The sequence below is a fragment of the Girardinichthys multiradiatus genome, chromosome 3, assembly GCF_021462225.1.
Source record: "Girardinichthys multiradiatus isolate DD_20200921_A chromosome 3, DD_fGirMul_XY1, whole genome shotgun sequence".
In the NCBI taxonomy this organism is placed as follows: Eukaryota; Metazoa; Chordata; class Actinopteri; order Cyprinodontiformes; family Goodeidae; genus Girardinichthys; species Girardinichthys multiradiatus.
The window spans coordinates 5,449,802-5,465,881 of NC_061796.1; positions in this window are offsets into that span (position 1 = coordinate 5,449,802).

A 16,080-nucleotide genomic window follows, 5' to 3' on the forward strand; every position below is an offset into this window, starting at 1 on the left:
TGAGTTTGATAGTTATTGTGATTGGAAACCAGAGATAGTGGCTGATTCCTGAAAGACTTTCGGCTGGAAATTCTGTTTTAATAAAGCAACAAACCCATTTTCCTCCTGCTTCCTCACACTTTTAAATTAAGCTGCAAACTCGAGCTCTTAAAACCTGACTGATGCCTCTGCACCAAGGTGTTCGGGTACCTACGTCCTGTGGTGTGCACCTCCAAAGAAATGTAATTACAGTACACATCAGGGCTGCAGCAGTGTGTGGGGGGTCGCCAGCTGTTGTGACAGGCTTTCTTGAGTAGGTTTCCGCTCCCCCTTTGCGCACACACGTTTCCTTTTCTACTAGTTTTAGTTTAAAGTTTTGACAATACGCAGCAGGCTGAAGAAATAGTAGTTTTTATCCCTTGGAGCACTGCCAGGGGAATTTTAAGTTTTTCTTATCTCGCAATGCCATTTCCAGCTCTAACCTTCTGCTGGCTGTTGTTTGTTGTTCTCTATCAAGTGAGTGTAAGAGTAAACATTATTACCTCAGGACTATAAAGAAGCACAACACAGCCAGGTAATGCACAGCGCTTAGTGCTGAAGTTCAACACTAACATTTCCATGCTGAAGGCTAAATGTTTTCTGCACTCTTTCTCAAACACCATTCTGGACAGACAAAATTAGCAGTTTTTTCTAAAAGTATTTAAACCATTTGTACTTTCCACATTTTTTTACATTACAACCACAAACTGTAACAGATCAACATATACTAGTGCATGATTGTGAAGAGGAAGGAAAATGATGCATGGTTTTCAACATTTTTTTACAAATACAAATCTGAAAATTGAGTCATATTTTTATTCCGCCCCGTGAGTCAGTACTTTGTAGAACCACCTTTCACTACAATTACAGCTTCAGGTTTTTAGAGATATGATTCTACCATTTTTCCACATACAGACTGTACAGACTGAAATTATTGTCCATTTTTGGCAAAATAGCTCAAGCTCATTTAGACGAGTCTTGCCACTCTAGCTCTGGTTAAATGTTAAGGTTCGTCCTGCTGGAAGGTGAACCACCTCGTTAGTCTCTTTTTTTTTACAGACAGTCGCAGGTTTTCTTCTAGGATGGTCTTCCATTTAACTTCATCCATTTTCCCATGAACTCTGACCAGCTTCCCTGCAAAGAAAAGTGTCACTACTCCATCATGCTACCACCACCATTTTTTGCATTTTATGTTTTCAGGATGGCCTACAAGGTAACGCATATAAATATAGGGCAAAAGGTTAAGTTTTGTTGTCATCTGAGCAAAGCTCCTTCTTTCACATGTTTGCCATGTATATGCTAGATTGTTGCAAAACGATAAACAGATTGTTTTATGGTTTTCATTCAGGAATGGCTTTATTCCTGCTGGTCTTCCATTTTTGGAGTGTGTAATCAATAGTAGTTTGGTCAACTGATTCTCCAAACTAAGTTGGGGATCTTTGGAGCCCCTCCAAAGTTACCTCCAAAGTTACCATGCACCTCTTGACTCCTGCTCTGATAATGATCTCTAGTCAGTTTAGGTGAACAGCTGTTTTCTTGTAGGTCTACCGTTGCGTTCCCTTTATCCATTTTCAGATGCAACTCTGCGACATTTTCAAAAGCTTGCGATATTGTTTTTAGATTTTTTCATGATGATGTTCGTTCACTAATGATCTCTAACAAACCCCGGGCTTTCAGAAAACATTTGTTTTATACTGCGAATAAATTGCACACAGGTGATCTGAAGGAAAGCAAGCTGCTGCCACCGTCATGTTTTACCCAGTGTTCAAGATGAGATTTAATAGGTGGACAATTTTATTGTATTGGTTGCTTTAGATTTTCTTTAGGGTTATCAAAGTAAAGGCGAATGCAAATGTAGGATACTCTTTTGAGTTTTTTGAAATTTTGAAAACCATGCATTATTTTCTTTTTACTTTATTATTTGTGTTGACCTATCACGTAATCCGTCCACTAAAACACATTGAAGCCTGTGACTGAATGAATTGTGAAAGCAAAAGCTGTTAGTTTGCACATACAAGGGATGGAGATTTATAGTGTAAGTGTTTGTTTTACCCTTACAAGTCTTGACTTCCATTTTTGACAGCAGCAGCTCTGACATATGGAGCTTTGCTAGGGAGAACTAACAGAAAGTTAATCTGCCCCGGATTCCCATGGCTTGTCCAAACTCCCCCCCTTTTAATAAACTAGGTCACAACGAAGCACAGCCAATCTATGAGAAGAAAAAGCCCCACCAACTAAAAATAAAAGTGTTGTACATAAAGGGATGAAAAAAAGAACAAAAATCAAAATTAGATCTTTGTTTTAAATTGAATCTGGAACATTCAGGTCTTAATTCTGCCACTGTGCTACGAAGGGGTGGAAACTGCTCGCAGGCCAAAAACACCATTGTCTTTGGTTCGACAATAAAAGAAGAAAGCCCTGTATAGCCTAAAAGCACAACCCAGCCCACAGTCGTACACACAAACACCGAGCTGGTGTAATCCACTATGCACATAAGCTGCACAGTGTAATTGAAACAGTGCTGACAGTGGTGCAAAGACAAAACAGAGGCGCAGTGGAAGAAGATAAAAATGGCACCAGATGGTACTTTTCTTGGGGCTTGTGTGGCTGTGTCAAACTTTCCTTGGTTATTTTTGTGTTGCTGATAACACAGCGCTCAAGGGTGCAAGAGCTGACCACGTCACCTCTCTACGTCCATCCTCTCTCAGGTCTTTTCCGGCTACCCTGCAGGCGTGCTGTTTCTCCTCCTGAGCTCAAAGACTCTGCACCACCTCGGATGTGGCCCTCTCGGGGAGGCATGCTGAAAAAGAGCATATGTGGAAAGAGTAGTGGAGGGGATGTAAGAGATGGGACAGATACGGGGAGAAATGAGTTATGTTTTCATGTTCACAGCCTGTCCCTTTGATGTACACACCAAAACAACCTGAGGCCCACAGCAGCCAATCCCAGTAGCTGACATGACAGTTGGCTTGGCAGCCAGAGTACATGCTGGAGACCCCACTACGTCTCTTTTCCCGCCTTGTCCTGCCGTGCCCACCGCCATCCCCTTCCTTTTTCTCTACCTCACTGGTGTCCCACACTTTCTGCCATGCACCCTCCCCCATATCTCACATGCCAAGACATGTTTGGCACCCCAGAATCAAGCCTTCGGTTTCTGCCAACCGATCTCGCTGTTTATGCCAATGATCTTGGAAACAATCACACGTTGTGGAACTGGCGCACCATATGTAACAGAAATGCTGCCCACTTACACTAAACTTTCTAAATAAAAACGATAGGCTGGGAAATGGCTCTTGGTGCTAGCAGGGTTTCCACACAGCCTGGAAACCTCTGGAATTTGATTGAAGTTGTTTCAAGGTCTGCATAAGTATGGAAATAAAAAACAAGGTTGTATTTCCTGACTTTATTTCCTATGCAATTTTCTAAATGTTATATTCATCCAATCATCCATCCATCCAAATTTTAGGTCCTCTCTTCCTATGTTTTCATGTAAGCTTTTCAGTATATTTCTTTGTATGGTGTCAGCCTGACAACTTGGGAATCTGATGAAAAAATTAAGAGGAACCATGTGGGAGAGATCTTCACTGGACTGATTGAAAATGAGCAATAAGAGAATGAGGAAAAATATAGACCCACAGAAAATACTTAGCTATATTCACTTTCATTACCGAGTTCATAACAATGGTTAAGCCAGTGCCAAATAAAAATAATTAAAGCTAAGAAAGGAATACTAATTCGGATGCGGATAATTATTATATGCATCCACGGCTGGCAGTGCTCTGATCATCGCTGTTATTGTTTTTTTATTGTCTTTCATCTCTGGTAAGAGGCGATGAAAATCAATAGCAGGCTTTCCCTGTGGCTTGGCAACCACATTTGGGCTGCAAACACACACAAACACACAAATGCACACACACTCAGCCTTCTCTCACCACTGGCTACAGCAGAGGGAGATTGCTATCGGGGCGAGGCAGGGTTTTAATTGATCTTGGTCACAGTTTAATGCGAGGCAAGGATTAGCCGTTATCGGTGGAAGGGGAAGAGGCAGAGGGAAGGGTTTTGGGAGGAGATATCACAGTTCCTGACGTTAAACCCGCCGCGCTTCATGACAGGAATTCTGTGACGTGACCCACAAAGATGTGAGAGTGCTGGTGGGAAAGTGCTGGGCATTCAGAGGGACAGGGACGACATCCAGCTGAACTTAATCCCAGTTTCCCTATGACGTTTTGGGCCAGATCTCGACTATTTCTAGCCCTGTGTGGAAAGAGGACAGATAACAAGATTTGACCTGTTCAATTTAAATCCATAGCTTGTTATTTTCTTTACAAGTACATCTAAATAAAGTAGAGTATGATGAAAATGTATTTATTTCAGTGACGTAAATTCAATAAGGTGAAAGTCATATGTGCATTGATTCTTAAATTTGTTAAGAGGAAGAAAAATGATTTACTGCAGTTATTTTAGATGATTATGGATTACAACTGAAAATCATCCTTCTGTTTCTCAAGGAATTTGAATATTACATAAGCCCAGCTCACAGTGTTCACAATGGGAAGTTAGGCCCAAGGATAAATGACAAAGCCAAGTCCTGCTGAAAAATGAAATCACCATCACCATAAACATTGTCAGCAAAGAGAGCCATGAAGTGCTCTAAAGTTTCCAAGCAGACAGCTGTGCTGACTTTAGGCAACAAATACACAGAGAATGAAAACTCTCCCCAAATTATCACTGCCTTTGGAAACTTCATACAGGACCTCAAACAACTTGAATAATGTGACTTTCCACTTTTGTCTTTGTTAGACATAGGCTTTGCGTCACAGTACTCTTAGAAATTGGGTCATTTGTTACTTGTTACCTGTTACTTGTGCACTATTTTGGATAACACCACTTCCACTTAATTTTTCATTGATATGCTTAGATACAATCCTATGTGAATAGACAAAATTGGTGTGTTGATGACTGTCTATTGGACAACTGTCAAGTCAGCAGTCCTCCCCATGATTGCATAGGTCATTACATAACATTTCAATTTGTCTTATCTAATATTCGTATTGTCTGAGAAGCTGAATTTCGGGTTTTATCTAGCTGTGAGCCATAATCAAAAGAAATAAAGAAATGCTTAATGTGCGTAAATAATTTATAAAATATATGGCTTCCATTTTTTTGATTAAATGCAGTGATATCTTAATTTATTGAGATGCACCTGTATAACATATGATACAACTGGTTTTTTTTTTTTTATTACTGGCAGGTAAATCATCCAAAGGAAAAGAGAAATGGGATTCCCTTTGCATCACTCTGCTGGCATCAAGAGTCAAAGCTTATGCAGTCTCTGCAACTCCCTGACCTTCAATAAAATAGGAGATGAATCAGTTTCAGGCCTACAGGGTCAACATTAATTCCTGAATTACACAATCTCAGAAGATATTGATGTGTCCCACAGCCATCACATACCGGTTAAGATAGATATAGCTTTTTTTTTGGATTATTTGGAGCCACACATTTAAGAGTGCTTTCACTGTAGCTTAAAGGCCAGGGCAACATGAATAAAATGGAGCACACAGTGTGCCAGTTGGTGAGGCTTCAAACTGAATGAGGGAGAAAAACATCACAGCTGAATAGCTGTTTTGTTGTTTTGCTCGGCACTGTTTTTTTTGTTGTTGTTGTTCTTTTACCAAAGAGAACACTGTGAAATTCCTAATCAGACAAAAGGATACAGGGAACTTAGGAGCGGAGCATTAAAAGCAGAAATGCTGCATAATAGTTAAGAGTAAAGACACTTTAACACTCCAATCTCATGACTTTGTTCATAGCAAGGAGCTATCTTTTTTCTCTTGCAGATTTCATTGACTGTGAAGTCTGGCAGCTTTCAGGGCATGTAGACATAGCAAAACAAATCGTCAAAGCCTTGAATCTGTTGCATCTTCAGCCTCTCTTTTTCTGCACTTGGACAATTTTCTAATTCAGCTCTCTTCACTTACAGTAGACTATAGTTCAAGAGCCTCTTAACAGACTCCCTCACCCCACTCCAACCCCACTCAGCAGCCTGATGTTCTGCAAGTTCTTAAGACAACACTTAACCCAAAGGATGGATGAAAAATCCGCGCCAGCAGATTGTCCAGAATTTCCACATTAGAGTTCTGCAAATGAGATGGGGTTTGATCTCAAATAGTTGTACGGTGTCTTCCAAAAATATATTAATACCCACTTCCACATGTTGTCACTTTACAACTGTAAACCTCGGTGTATTTATTTTGATTTTATGTGTAAGTTGTAATACCTTCTTCTGATTTTCTTAAATGATGACTTTCTTCTTGCCACTCATCTGTAAATTTGCACAACTAATAGTCCTATCGACAGCTTCTGTCACCTGAGGTTTAGATCTCTGCAGGTCCTCCAGGGGTGCTGCTTCTCTAATTGATTATCTTATTACCCAACCTGTCCATTTAGGTGGATGGCCCTGACTTGGTATGTTTCCAGCTGGACCGTACTCTTTGAATTTAAGAAGAACTGAACTATGCTTTCTGACTTGTCTGCTATGTTCCCTGTTCTTCATGATGCTTTGTTTATTTATGCTTTCTAACAAACCTCTGATGCCACAATAGAACAGCTGCATTCATACTGAAATCAAATTACACAAAGGCAGACTCTATAGTTGAATGCAATGGGTTTTATTTAGGGGTATAATAGTATAGGGAACTGGACGTAAATGCAAGCCATAGTTTTCACCGGAAGAGAGGGAAACGGGCTAGGGTGCTGGTACGTCTTCGCCAGCGTGGACTACGAACACCGTTACCTGGAATATTTCTCTCTAACGTGCGTTCACTTCCCAACAAAATTGAGGAACTACAACTGCTGTTGGGGAAAAACAGGGACTTTTATTCATCAGCAGTTTTGTGCTTCACGGAGACGTGGCTGTGTGGATTAATACCGGACTCTGCGCTGCAGCTGGCAGGATTCCAGCTCTACAGAGCGGACAGAGACACGGAACTCTCCGGCAAAGCGAAAGGTGGAGGAATCTGTTTTTACCTCAACAGTGGTTGGTGCAACGACGTGACAGTGATTCAGCAGCACTGTTCTCCAGACCTGGAAGCCTTCATCATAAACTGTAAGCCTTTCTATTCCCCCCGTGAGTTCGCTTCGTTCATCCTGGTCGGTGTTTACATCCCGCCGCAAGCTAACGTGCAGGTCGCACAGCGCATGCTCGCCGACCAGATACTGAGTGTGGAGCGGACCAACCCGGACTCCTTAGTTATCATCGCTGGTGACTTTAACAAAGGTAATCTCACCCACGAACTCCCCACATATAGACAGTTTATAAAATGTCCGACCAGAGAGGACAACATTCTGGATCACTGTTACACCACCATCAGAGACGCTTATCACGCCGTCCCACGTGCTGCACTGGGCCAATCCGACCACATCATAGTCCACCTGATTCCTGCATACAGGCACAAACTAAAGCTCTGCAAACCTGTTGTGAGGACAACAAGGAAGTGGAGCAGTGAGGCTGTGGAGAATCTCCAGGCGTGTTTAGGCTGTACAGACTGGGATGTGTTCAGGACTACTACCAACAGTCTGGACGAGTACACAGAGGCTGTGACTTCCTACATCAGCTTCTGTGAGGACAGCTGTGTACCATCATGCACCAGGGTGAGTTACAACAACGACAAACCCTGGTTCACAGCTAAATTCAGAAGGTTAAGACTGGATAAGGAAGAGGCCTTCAGGAGTGGGGACAAAGACATATACAGAGAGGCAAAGTACAAGTTTGGCAAGGCAGTGAAAGAGGCCAAACGACTGTACTCTGAGAAGCTCCAAAACCAGTTCTCAGCCAACGACTCTGCGGCTGTCTGGAAAGGGCTCAAGCAAATCACCAACTACAAGCCGAAAGCCCCCCACTCCATCAACGACCGACGCCTCGCCAATGACCTGAACGAGTTCTACTGCCGCTTTGAAAGACAAAGGGACAGTCCTGCAACCATCCCCCACGACGCCCCCCAACAGCTGCAGCCACAATCCACCACCCCCACCTCCCCAACCTCAAGAGGGGCCTTGGCACCTCCAACCCCCACCCTGAAGTTCCCCCCACCAGCCCCCTACCCACGCCGAGGACGGCTCTTTCCATCCAGGAGAGGGACGTCAACAAACTCTTCAGGAGACAGAACCCCCGGAAAGCTGCTGGTCCGGATTCTGTCTCACCAGCCAGCCTGAAGCACTGCGCTGATCAGCTGTCTCCAGTCTTCACAGACATTTTTAACACCTCACTGGAGACATGTCATGTGCCAGCCTGCTTCAAGTCCTCCACCATCGTCCCTGTTCCCAAGAAGCCAAGGACCACAGGGCTTAATGACTTCAGACCCGTCGCCCTGACCTCTGTGGTGATGAAGTCCTTTGAGCGCCTTGTGCTCTCACACCTAAAAGACATCACCGACCCCCTCCTGGACCCCCTGCAGTTTGCCTACAGAGCCAACAGGTCTGTAGATGATGCAGTCAACCTAGCCCTTCACTTCATCCTCCGGCACCTGGACTCCACAGGAACCTATGCCAGAATCCTGTTTGTGGATTTCAGCTCTGCCTTCAACACCATCGTCCCAGTTCTGCTACAGGAGAAGCTCTCCAAGCTGAGTGTGCCCGACTCCACCTGCAGGTGGATCACTGACTTCTTGTCTGACAGGAAGCAGCACGTGAGACTGGGGAAGCACGTCTCTGACTCCCTGACCATCAGCACCGGTTCCCCCCAAGGCTGTGTTCTCTCTCCTCTGCTCTTCTCCCTGTACACCAACAGCTGCACCTCCAGTCACCAGTCTGTCAAGCTTCTGAAGTTTGCGGACGACACCACCCTGATCGGACTCATCTCTGATGGTGACAAGTCCGCGTACAGATGGGAGGTGGACCATCTGTTGGACTGGTGCAGCCAGAACAACCTTGAGCTCAACGCTCTAAAGACAGTGGAGATGGTTGTGGACTTCAGGCAGAACCCCGCCCCACCTGCCCCCATCACCCTCTGTGACTCCACAATTGACACTGTGGAATCTTTCCGCTTCCTGGGAACCATCATCTCCCAGGATCTCAAGTGGGAGCCAAACATCAGCTCCCTCATCAAGAAAGCCCAGCAGAGAATGTTCTTCCTGCGGCAGCTGAAGAAATTCAACCTGCCAAAGACTATGATGGTGCACTTCTACACAGCCATCATTGAGTCCATCCTCACCTCCTCCATCACCATCTGGTACGCCGCTGCTACAGCCAAGGATAAGGGCAGGCTGCAGCGTGTCATTCGGTCTGCTGAGAAGGTGATTGGCTGCAGTCTACTGTCGCTCCAGGAACTTTACACCTCCAGGACCCTGAAGCGGGCAGGGAAGATTCTGGCTGATTCCTCCCACCCTGGTCACAGACTCTTTGAGACTCTCCCCTCTGGCAGGAGGCTGCGGTCTATCCGGACCAAAACCTCACGCCACAAGAACAGTTTTTTCCCATCTGCCACCAGCCTGGTTAACAAAGCCCGGAAACCACCCTGACACTCTCCCTTTCCCCCACACCCCCCCCCCTTTTTTGCTGTAACCTGTAACTCTATGCGTTACATTAACGCTCAGCTTGGACTCCTGCTTTACTTGCACTGCCATACTTGCACAATGATCACCTGCACTGTTGTATTGCTCTTGCATCTTATACTGCTCTATACTTACTCTAACTCACTTAAAACTGTGCACAAATATTTATATTATATTGTAGATATGTTTATACTGTTTAATTTGTACTGTATTGCACCGACTACGCCAAAACAAATTCCTTGTATGTCCAAAAACGTACTTGGCAATAAAGCTTTTCTGATTCTGATTCTGATTAAAAAAAAACATGCATCATTTTGCTTCAACTTGACAAATTGTCCAATAAAATGCATCGAAGTTTGTGGTTGTAACAGCAAAAAAATGTGAAAAAGTTCAAGGGCTATAAATACTTTTGCTAGATATTGTATGCTTTTGAAATTTTGCAGTGCAAGTGGTTAATTCAGAAACTAGTAAAATCATTCTCTGCCAGTAAAGAAAGTTAAATAAGATTGTGTCATCTTGCATAGGTCTGATTAAAGGTGTATAACATGCAAAGCATTATCCTGTATATTATCCTATACTCGTACCTTTATGAGCACCAAACATCTTTGTGCCCCACTCATTCAGGGCTATAAAAACATATTTATGAGAGCATCAGGCCATTGAGCCACAGCAATGTTTGCCATTTTCTCTACGCTCCATGATTCCATCCAAGCGTCAAGATTGATTCTGAGAGCTCCTACTGTGTCACCCTCCATAAGGAATATGTATAATTCAACAGCCTGTTTTTTTTTCTCCTCTCGTTTTTTTCATAAACATACACTCATAGTATTACCAGCCCTGAGCGACGAAGCCATCCAAGGAAAAAAGAGGATTGTCTGCTTGGGGAACAGAGAGGATGGGTGGCGGAGGAGTTGCTGGTGGGTTGCTGCGGCATTTTTTTTTCATTCCCCTCAATGCCCAGAGTGCTGCTTACACAAGTCCCACGTTGCTCTTCGTGCAGGGACACTAACACACTGTCACATGGTAGGACACTGCCAGTTGAACAATCACCAACACCAACACTGTCTGCCAATTGTCAACCTGTCATTTCTAATAGCCACTGTTGGCCAGATGCTGGCAGAATAAGCAAGTCACATGCAGCATCCCAAACTTTGTACCTGAGCCTGGAGGGAAAGCTGCTGCTGTGTCTGTGTGGCTCTGGGAGGAAATATAGCAGCATGCCAAAGTATTAATGCTGCTTGAACATTTTCAAATTTTTTTTGTCATATAACCTTAAAGTCTTGTGTATTTGTTAAAATCTTATGTGAAAACCAACACAATGTTGAATAACGGAATGGGGAAAGGATAACCAAATACACTGCTCGAAAAAATAAAGGGAACACTTAAACAACACAATATAACTCCAAGTAAATCAAACTTCTGTGAAATCAAACTGTCCACGTAGGAAGCAACACTGATTGACAATCAATTTCACAGCTGTTGTGCAAATGGAATAGACAACAGGAGGAAATCTTTGGCGATTAGCAAGACACACTCAATAAAGGAGTGGTTCTGCAGGTGGGGACCACAGACCACTTCTCAGTACCGATGCTTTCTGGCTGATGTTTTGGTCACTTTTGAATGTTGGTGGTGCTTTCACACTCGTGGTAGCATGAGACGGACTCTACAACCCACACAAGTGGCTCAGGTAGTGCAGCTCATCCAGGATGGCACATCAATGCGAGCTGTGGCAATATGGTTTGCTGTGTCTATCAGTGTTGTGTCCAGAGCCTGGAGGTGCTACCAGGAGACAGGCCAGTACACCAGGAGATGTGGAGGAGGCCGTAGGAGGGCAACAACCCAGCAGCAGGACCGCTACCTCCACCTTTGCGCAAGGAGAAATAGGAGGAGCACTGCCAGAGCCCTGCAAAATGACCTCCATCAGGCACAAACAGTTAGAAACCGACTCAATGAGGATGAGTATGAGGGCCCGACGTCCACAAATGGGGGTTGTGCTCACAGCCCAACACCGTGCAGGACGCTTGGCATTTGCCAGAGAACACCAGGATTGGCAAATTCGCCACTGACACCCTGTGCTCTTCACAGATGAAAGCAGGTTCACACTGAGCACATGTGACAGATGTGACAGAGTCTGGAGACACCGTGGAGAGCGATCTGCTGCCTGCAACATCCTTCAGCATGACCGGTTTGGCAGTGGGTCAGTAATAGTGTGGGGTGGCATTTCTTTGGAGGACCGCATGGCCCTCCATGTGCTCGCCAGAGGTAGCCTGACTGCCATTAGGTACCGAGATGAGATCCTCAGACCCCTTGTGAGACCATTTGCTGGTCCGGTTGGCCCTGGGTTCCTCCTAATGGAGGACAATGCTAGACCTCATGTGGCTGGAGTGTGTCAGCAGTTCCTGCAAGATGAAGACATTGAAGCTATGGACTGGTCCGCCCGTTCCCCACACCGGAATCCGATTGAGCACATCTGGGACATCATGTCTCGCTCCATCCTCCAACGTCACGTTGCACCACAGACTGTCCAGGAGTTGGTGGATGCTTTAGTCCAGATCTGGGAGGAGATCCCTCAGGAGACCATCCACCATCCCATCAGGAGCATGCCCAGGCGTTGTAGGGAGGTCATACAGGCACGTGGAGGTCACACACAATACTGAGCCTCATTTTGACTTGTTTTAAGGACATTACATCAAAGCTGGATCAGCCTGTAGTGTGTTTTTCCACTTTAATGATGTGTGTGACTCCAAATCCAGGCCTTCATTAGTCAATAAATTTGATTTCCCTTGATGATTTTTGTGTGATTTTGTTGTCAGCACATTCAAGTTTGTACAGAACAAAGTATTCAATGAGAATATTTCATTCATTCAGATCTAGGATGTGTTATTTGAGTGTTCCCTTTATTTTTTTGAGCAGTGTATATATCTGTAAAGTGTGGCTAGCTCAAACTCAGATATTGGATGGAGAATATATATTCTTCATTAGAATTATGTCAGGGCTTTGACTAGGCAATTCTAACACATTTGCATCCTTTAATGTAAACCATTCCATTTTAGCTTTAGATGTACATTGTCCTGCTGAAATGTAAACGTCCACCTGTTGGGATTATGAATCTGAGAATATTATCTAATATTTAATAGTAATATTTTAATATTTTATCAAATAATATTTCGGTCTGTTAAGGGTTGTCCTGTGAATACTAGCCCACTAAGGCGATGGTATCAGGACAAAATAGAAAGGTGTGAGACGAGCTTTGACATTATTGAACAGCAAAACTCTGCACATATATGGAATGAATTCACACAATTTCTTAAAATACAAGTATTTATTAACAAAAATAAGTCAACTCAAAGTCAAACATATGTCAATCAACCAACTCTTTACTATGCTAAAACAATCCAACTAAACTAACAAGCAGAATTAAAGAATAAGGAAGACTAATGGGCTATGTAGAATATAAACAAGTTGATTAAAGATGATTGAGAACCATGACCAAAAGAGTGATGCAACATTACCATGCAATGTTATTTATGTTTGAGAACCAAGGATTATCTTGAAGAATCTGAAAATGAAGTTAAGTTAGTCTTGGAACCAACTCAGGCAATAATCAGCAAACATTTAGACAACCATTCACAATGCAAGAGCAGATAAAATATTTTAATAAAATAATGTTTTAAATTATGATCTGCTGAATAAAACCAACCTTCTGGATGACCATTTCTCAACAATGTCTCATTAGCTGCCTTTATTTATTAAAATAATATTTGAAGAAATATTAACGGAATATTTTGGAAAGAGCCAAATCTTTCTGGAGATATGGGGCTTAATGGTGTTTACTTAGTTATCAAATTTAGTAAAATGATGTCGGGGACACATTATTTACTGGATTGAAAACTAAACCTTTCTGGGTAAATATTATTTAGCAGCAAGCACATGTTCTTAGCTGTTAGCAGTTAAGCTAACAAAGAAGCTGCTAGCTTGGCACCAGATTCAAACACACACCTTTAAAAATACCGTTAATAAAAGGGTTAAAATGCATAAGCACGGACGGCGCCTTATGATCAATCTTCTGTTTGAAATCACCCTCTAATGAAGTTTGTGTTAACTTTAAAAACACACAAAGAACACAACCTGAGCATGTGTGCTGCAGATAGTCTGCTAGCACCAAGATAGCTGAGTTCAACACAAACATACCAAATGTCATAAAATGAAAAACATTTAGATAATTTCAACCTAAATCACTTCTATGTTTTTCTGCCCAAACACTTAACCTCATGAACTGTGGTGAGGAACGTTGTCCAAGCAACGATGAAGTTTGAAGAGAGCTCTGTGAACAAAGGGTTAGCTTCCAGCTAACCTCCTTAGCTGTGGGAGTGGCGGCTGTTCTGTCGGCCGGTCTGTGAGCAAACGGTTAGCTTCTAGCTAACCCCCGTAGCTGTGGATGAAAGACGGCCCGTTCTGTCCGCCAACCACACTGCAGGTTACCGTTACCACGGTGATGGGGTCTCTGCTGTCTTCCTTCCAGACTGGGAGACCGCTCCGCTCGGCTTCATAGAGACCGCTTCTCTGTAGGGAACTTCTCTGGGATAGTTTGCTTCTGCAGGCCTCAGAGAGAGAAAGTCAAGCCAGGCGTGTACCTTAATTCCCGTTTTTATGAATGAATACCGGGTACACAAACAGTTATTCACTCATACTTAACTTGTGCATATGATCGCGTGATCTTTATGTCTTTTTGCCAGCAAAGCGACATCAGCGCGCATGTCTCCCCTATCCGGTCCCTTTCGAAGGCCGTGTGGAAGAGGGCGGATGTAGCAACAGCTGTGCTTTTATTTGGGCAGTGGCGTCACAGGAAGTCCGCAGTTATCCCGTTTCCTGACTGTGCCGGAAAAAGGTTAATGCACTTTATTTTGAAAAGTTCCAGAAGAGTTCGTACTGGAGTTTAATGTTGAAATCCATGGCTGGGTCCCAACACACCCCAGTTTCCAGTATTTTGTAGCCTCAACAGGTTTTCTTCCAAGATCTTCCTGCATTTAGCCCTCATCCCATCCACCCTGAGGGGCTTCCCTGTCCCTGCCGACAGCATGATGCTGCCATCACGGTGCTTTACCATAAGTATGGTGTGTTTGTATGTTTTGCACGTAGGCCAAAATGTTCAGTTTTTGTCTCATCTGATGAGAGTATATTCTTCCACATTGTTCGTTGCACTGCATTTTACTTCCTACTTATTTAAAACGCATGGCATGGTTTTCAGGTTTTTATTTCTAAAACAATTAAAAACCTTTCATCCCTTTTCTTCCACTTCAGACTTATGAGTTATGATTTGGTGGTCTTTCACATAAATATAAACATAATATATTGAAGTTTGTGGTTGTAACGTGACAAAATGTGAAAAAGGCAAGGCACTACACATGTGTCACCATACTCTGTAGGGGAATGATGGTGTACAATATGAGTTTCTTTGTATGCATTTGACTTTGCACTTTTACTTGTGTTTGTGTGGAGCAAGCATGCATTTTCTGTCAAGCGTCTTCCTCGCTACTCTGGGCTCAACGGGATGGGCAGGACTATAGTCATTACATCCACGCTCTCGTGCAAGCAGATGGCAAAACAGATGATCCTCGCTCATCTCACTCATGACCATCCATATTTATTTCATGGTTGCTGGCACACAGACTCCCCATGTCTATCACTCCTCCATGAGTGCCTTGGCGGGCATGAGGGGGTGGGTTGTGGTAGGTGCCTAGAGTCACAGATGCACACAAGTGTTTGGAAAACAGAACAGCCATGAAAAACGGAAGCAAATACAAATAAAGACAGGAAGAACTGTGAAAACTAAAAGGGGGTAAAACACTGGTTCTTTTTAAGCTTTTAAATAACTTCACATTGATCAAAGACAACAGCAAATCTATCTGTTGTTGTGAGCTGTTGTTCATGACTAAGGCTATGGTCAATGCTGTTTGACATGATTTATACTGCTTCTGCAAGTGCCAATAAATGGAAGGTCTGATTGGTCCCATGTACAACTGGACAGAAATGCTCTTGACTCACTGCCTTTAATCTCTTTCTACTTACTGAAGAGGGAAATTGAGCAACCTAGCCAGAGACAAACTCTCAGAAAGCCCCATATATTACTGACGTGTTTCCCCCTGGAGCTAGGCCGGAACTAAAAAGCCCAAATTGGTCCAGCGCCGTTTATTGGAAGCCAGCCTTACAAGAGACCATTTTTAAATCCACTTGACCAACTGTGTGACATCAGTGCAGCAAGACTTTTGCTGAGGCAGGAGAATTGTACCCTCTACCTAATAATCTCCATCCTCATCTTTCCTGTTTTACATGCATAAGTGAATATTGATGGGTGTATTTATTATGCTTCACTTATCAAACTGTGCCACGACCCGCCGGTCACTCAGTTTCTTTTACTCTCGCTTGCTCTTTTATTGTCTGTGTCTTAACACATAATTTGGGCCCTTACCAGATCTGGTAGCAGTCCTGTACAACAGATGAAATTTAGGTT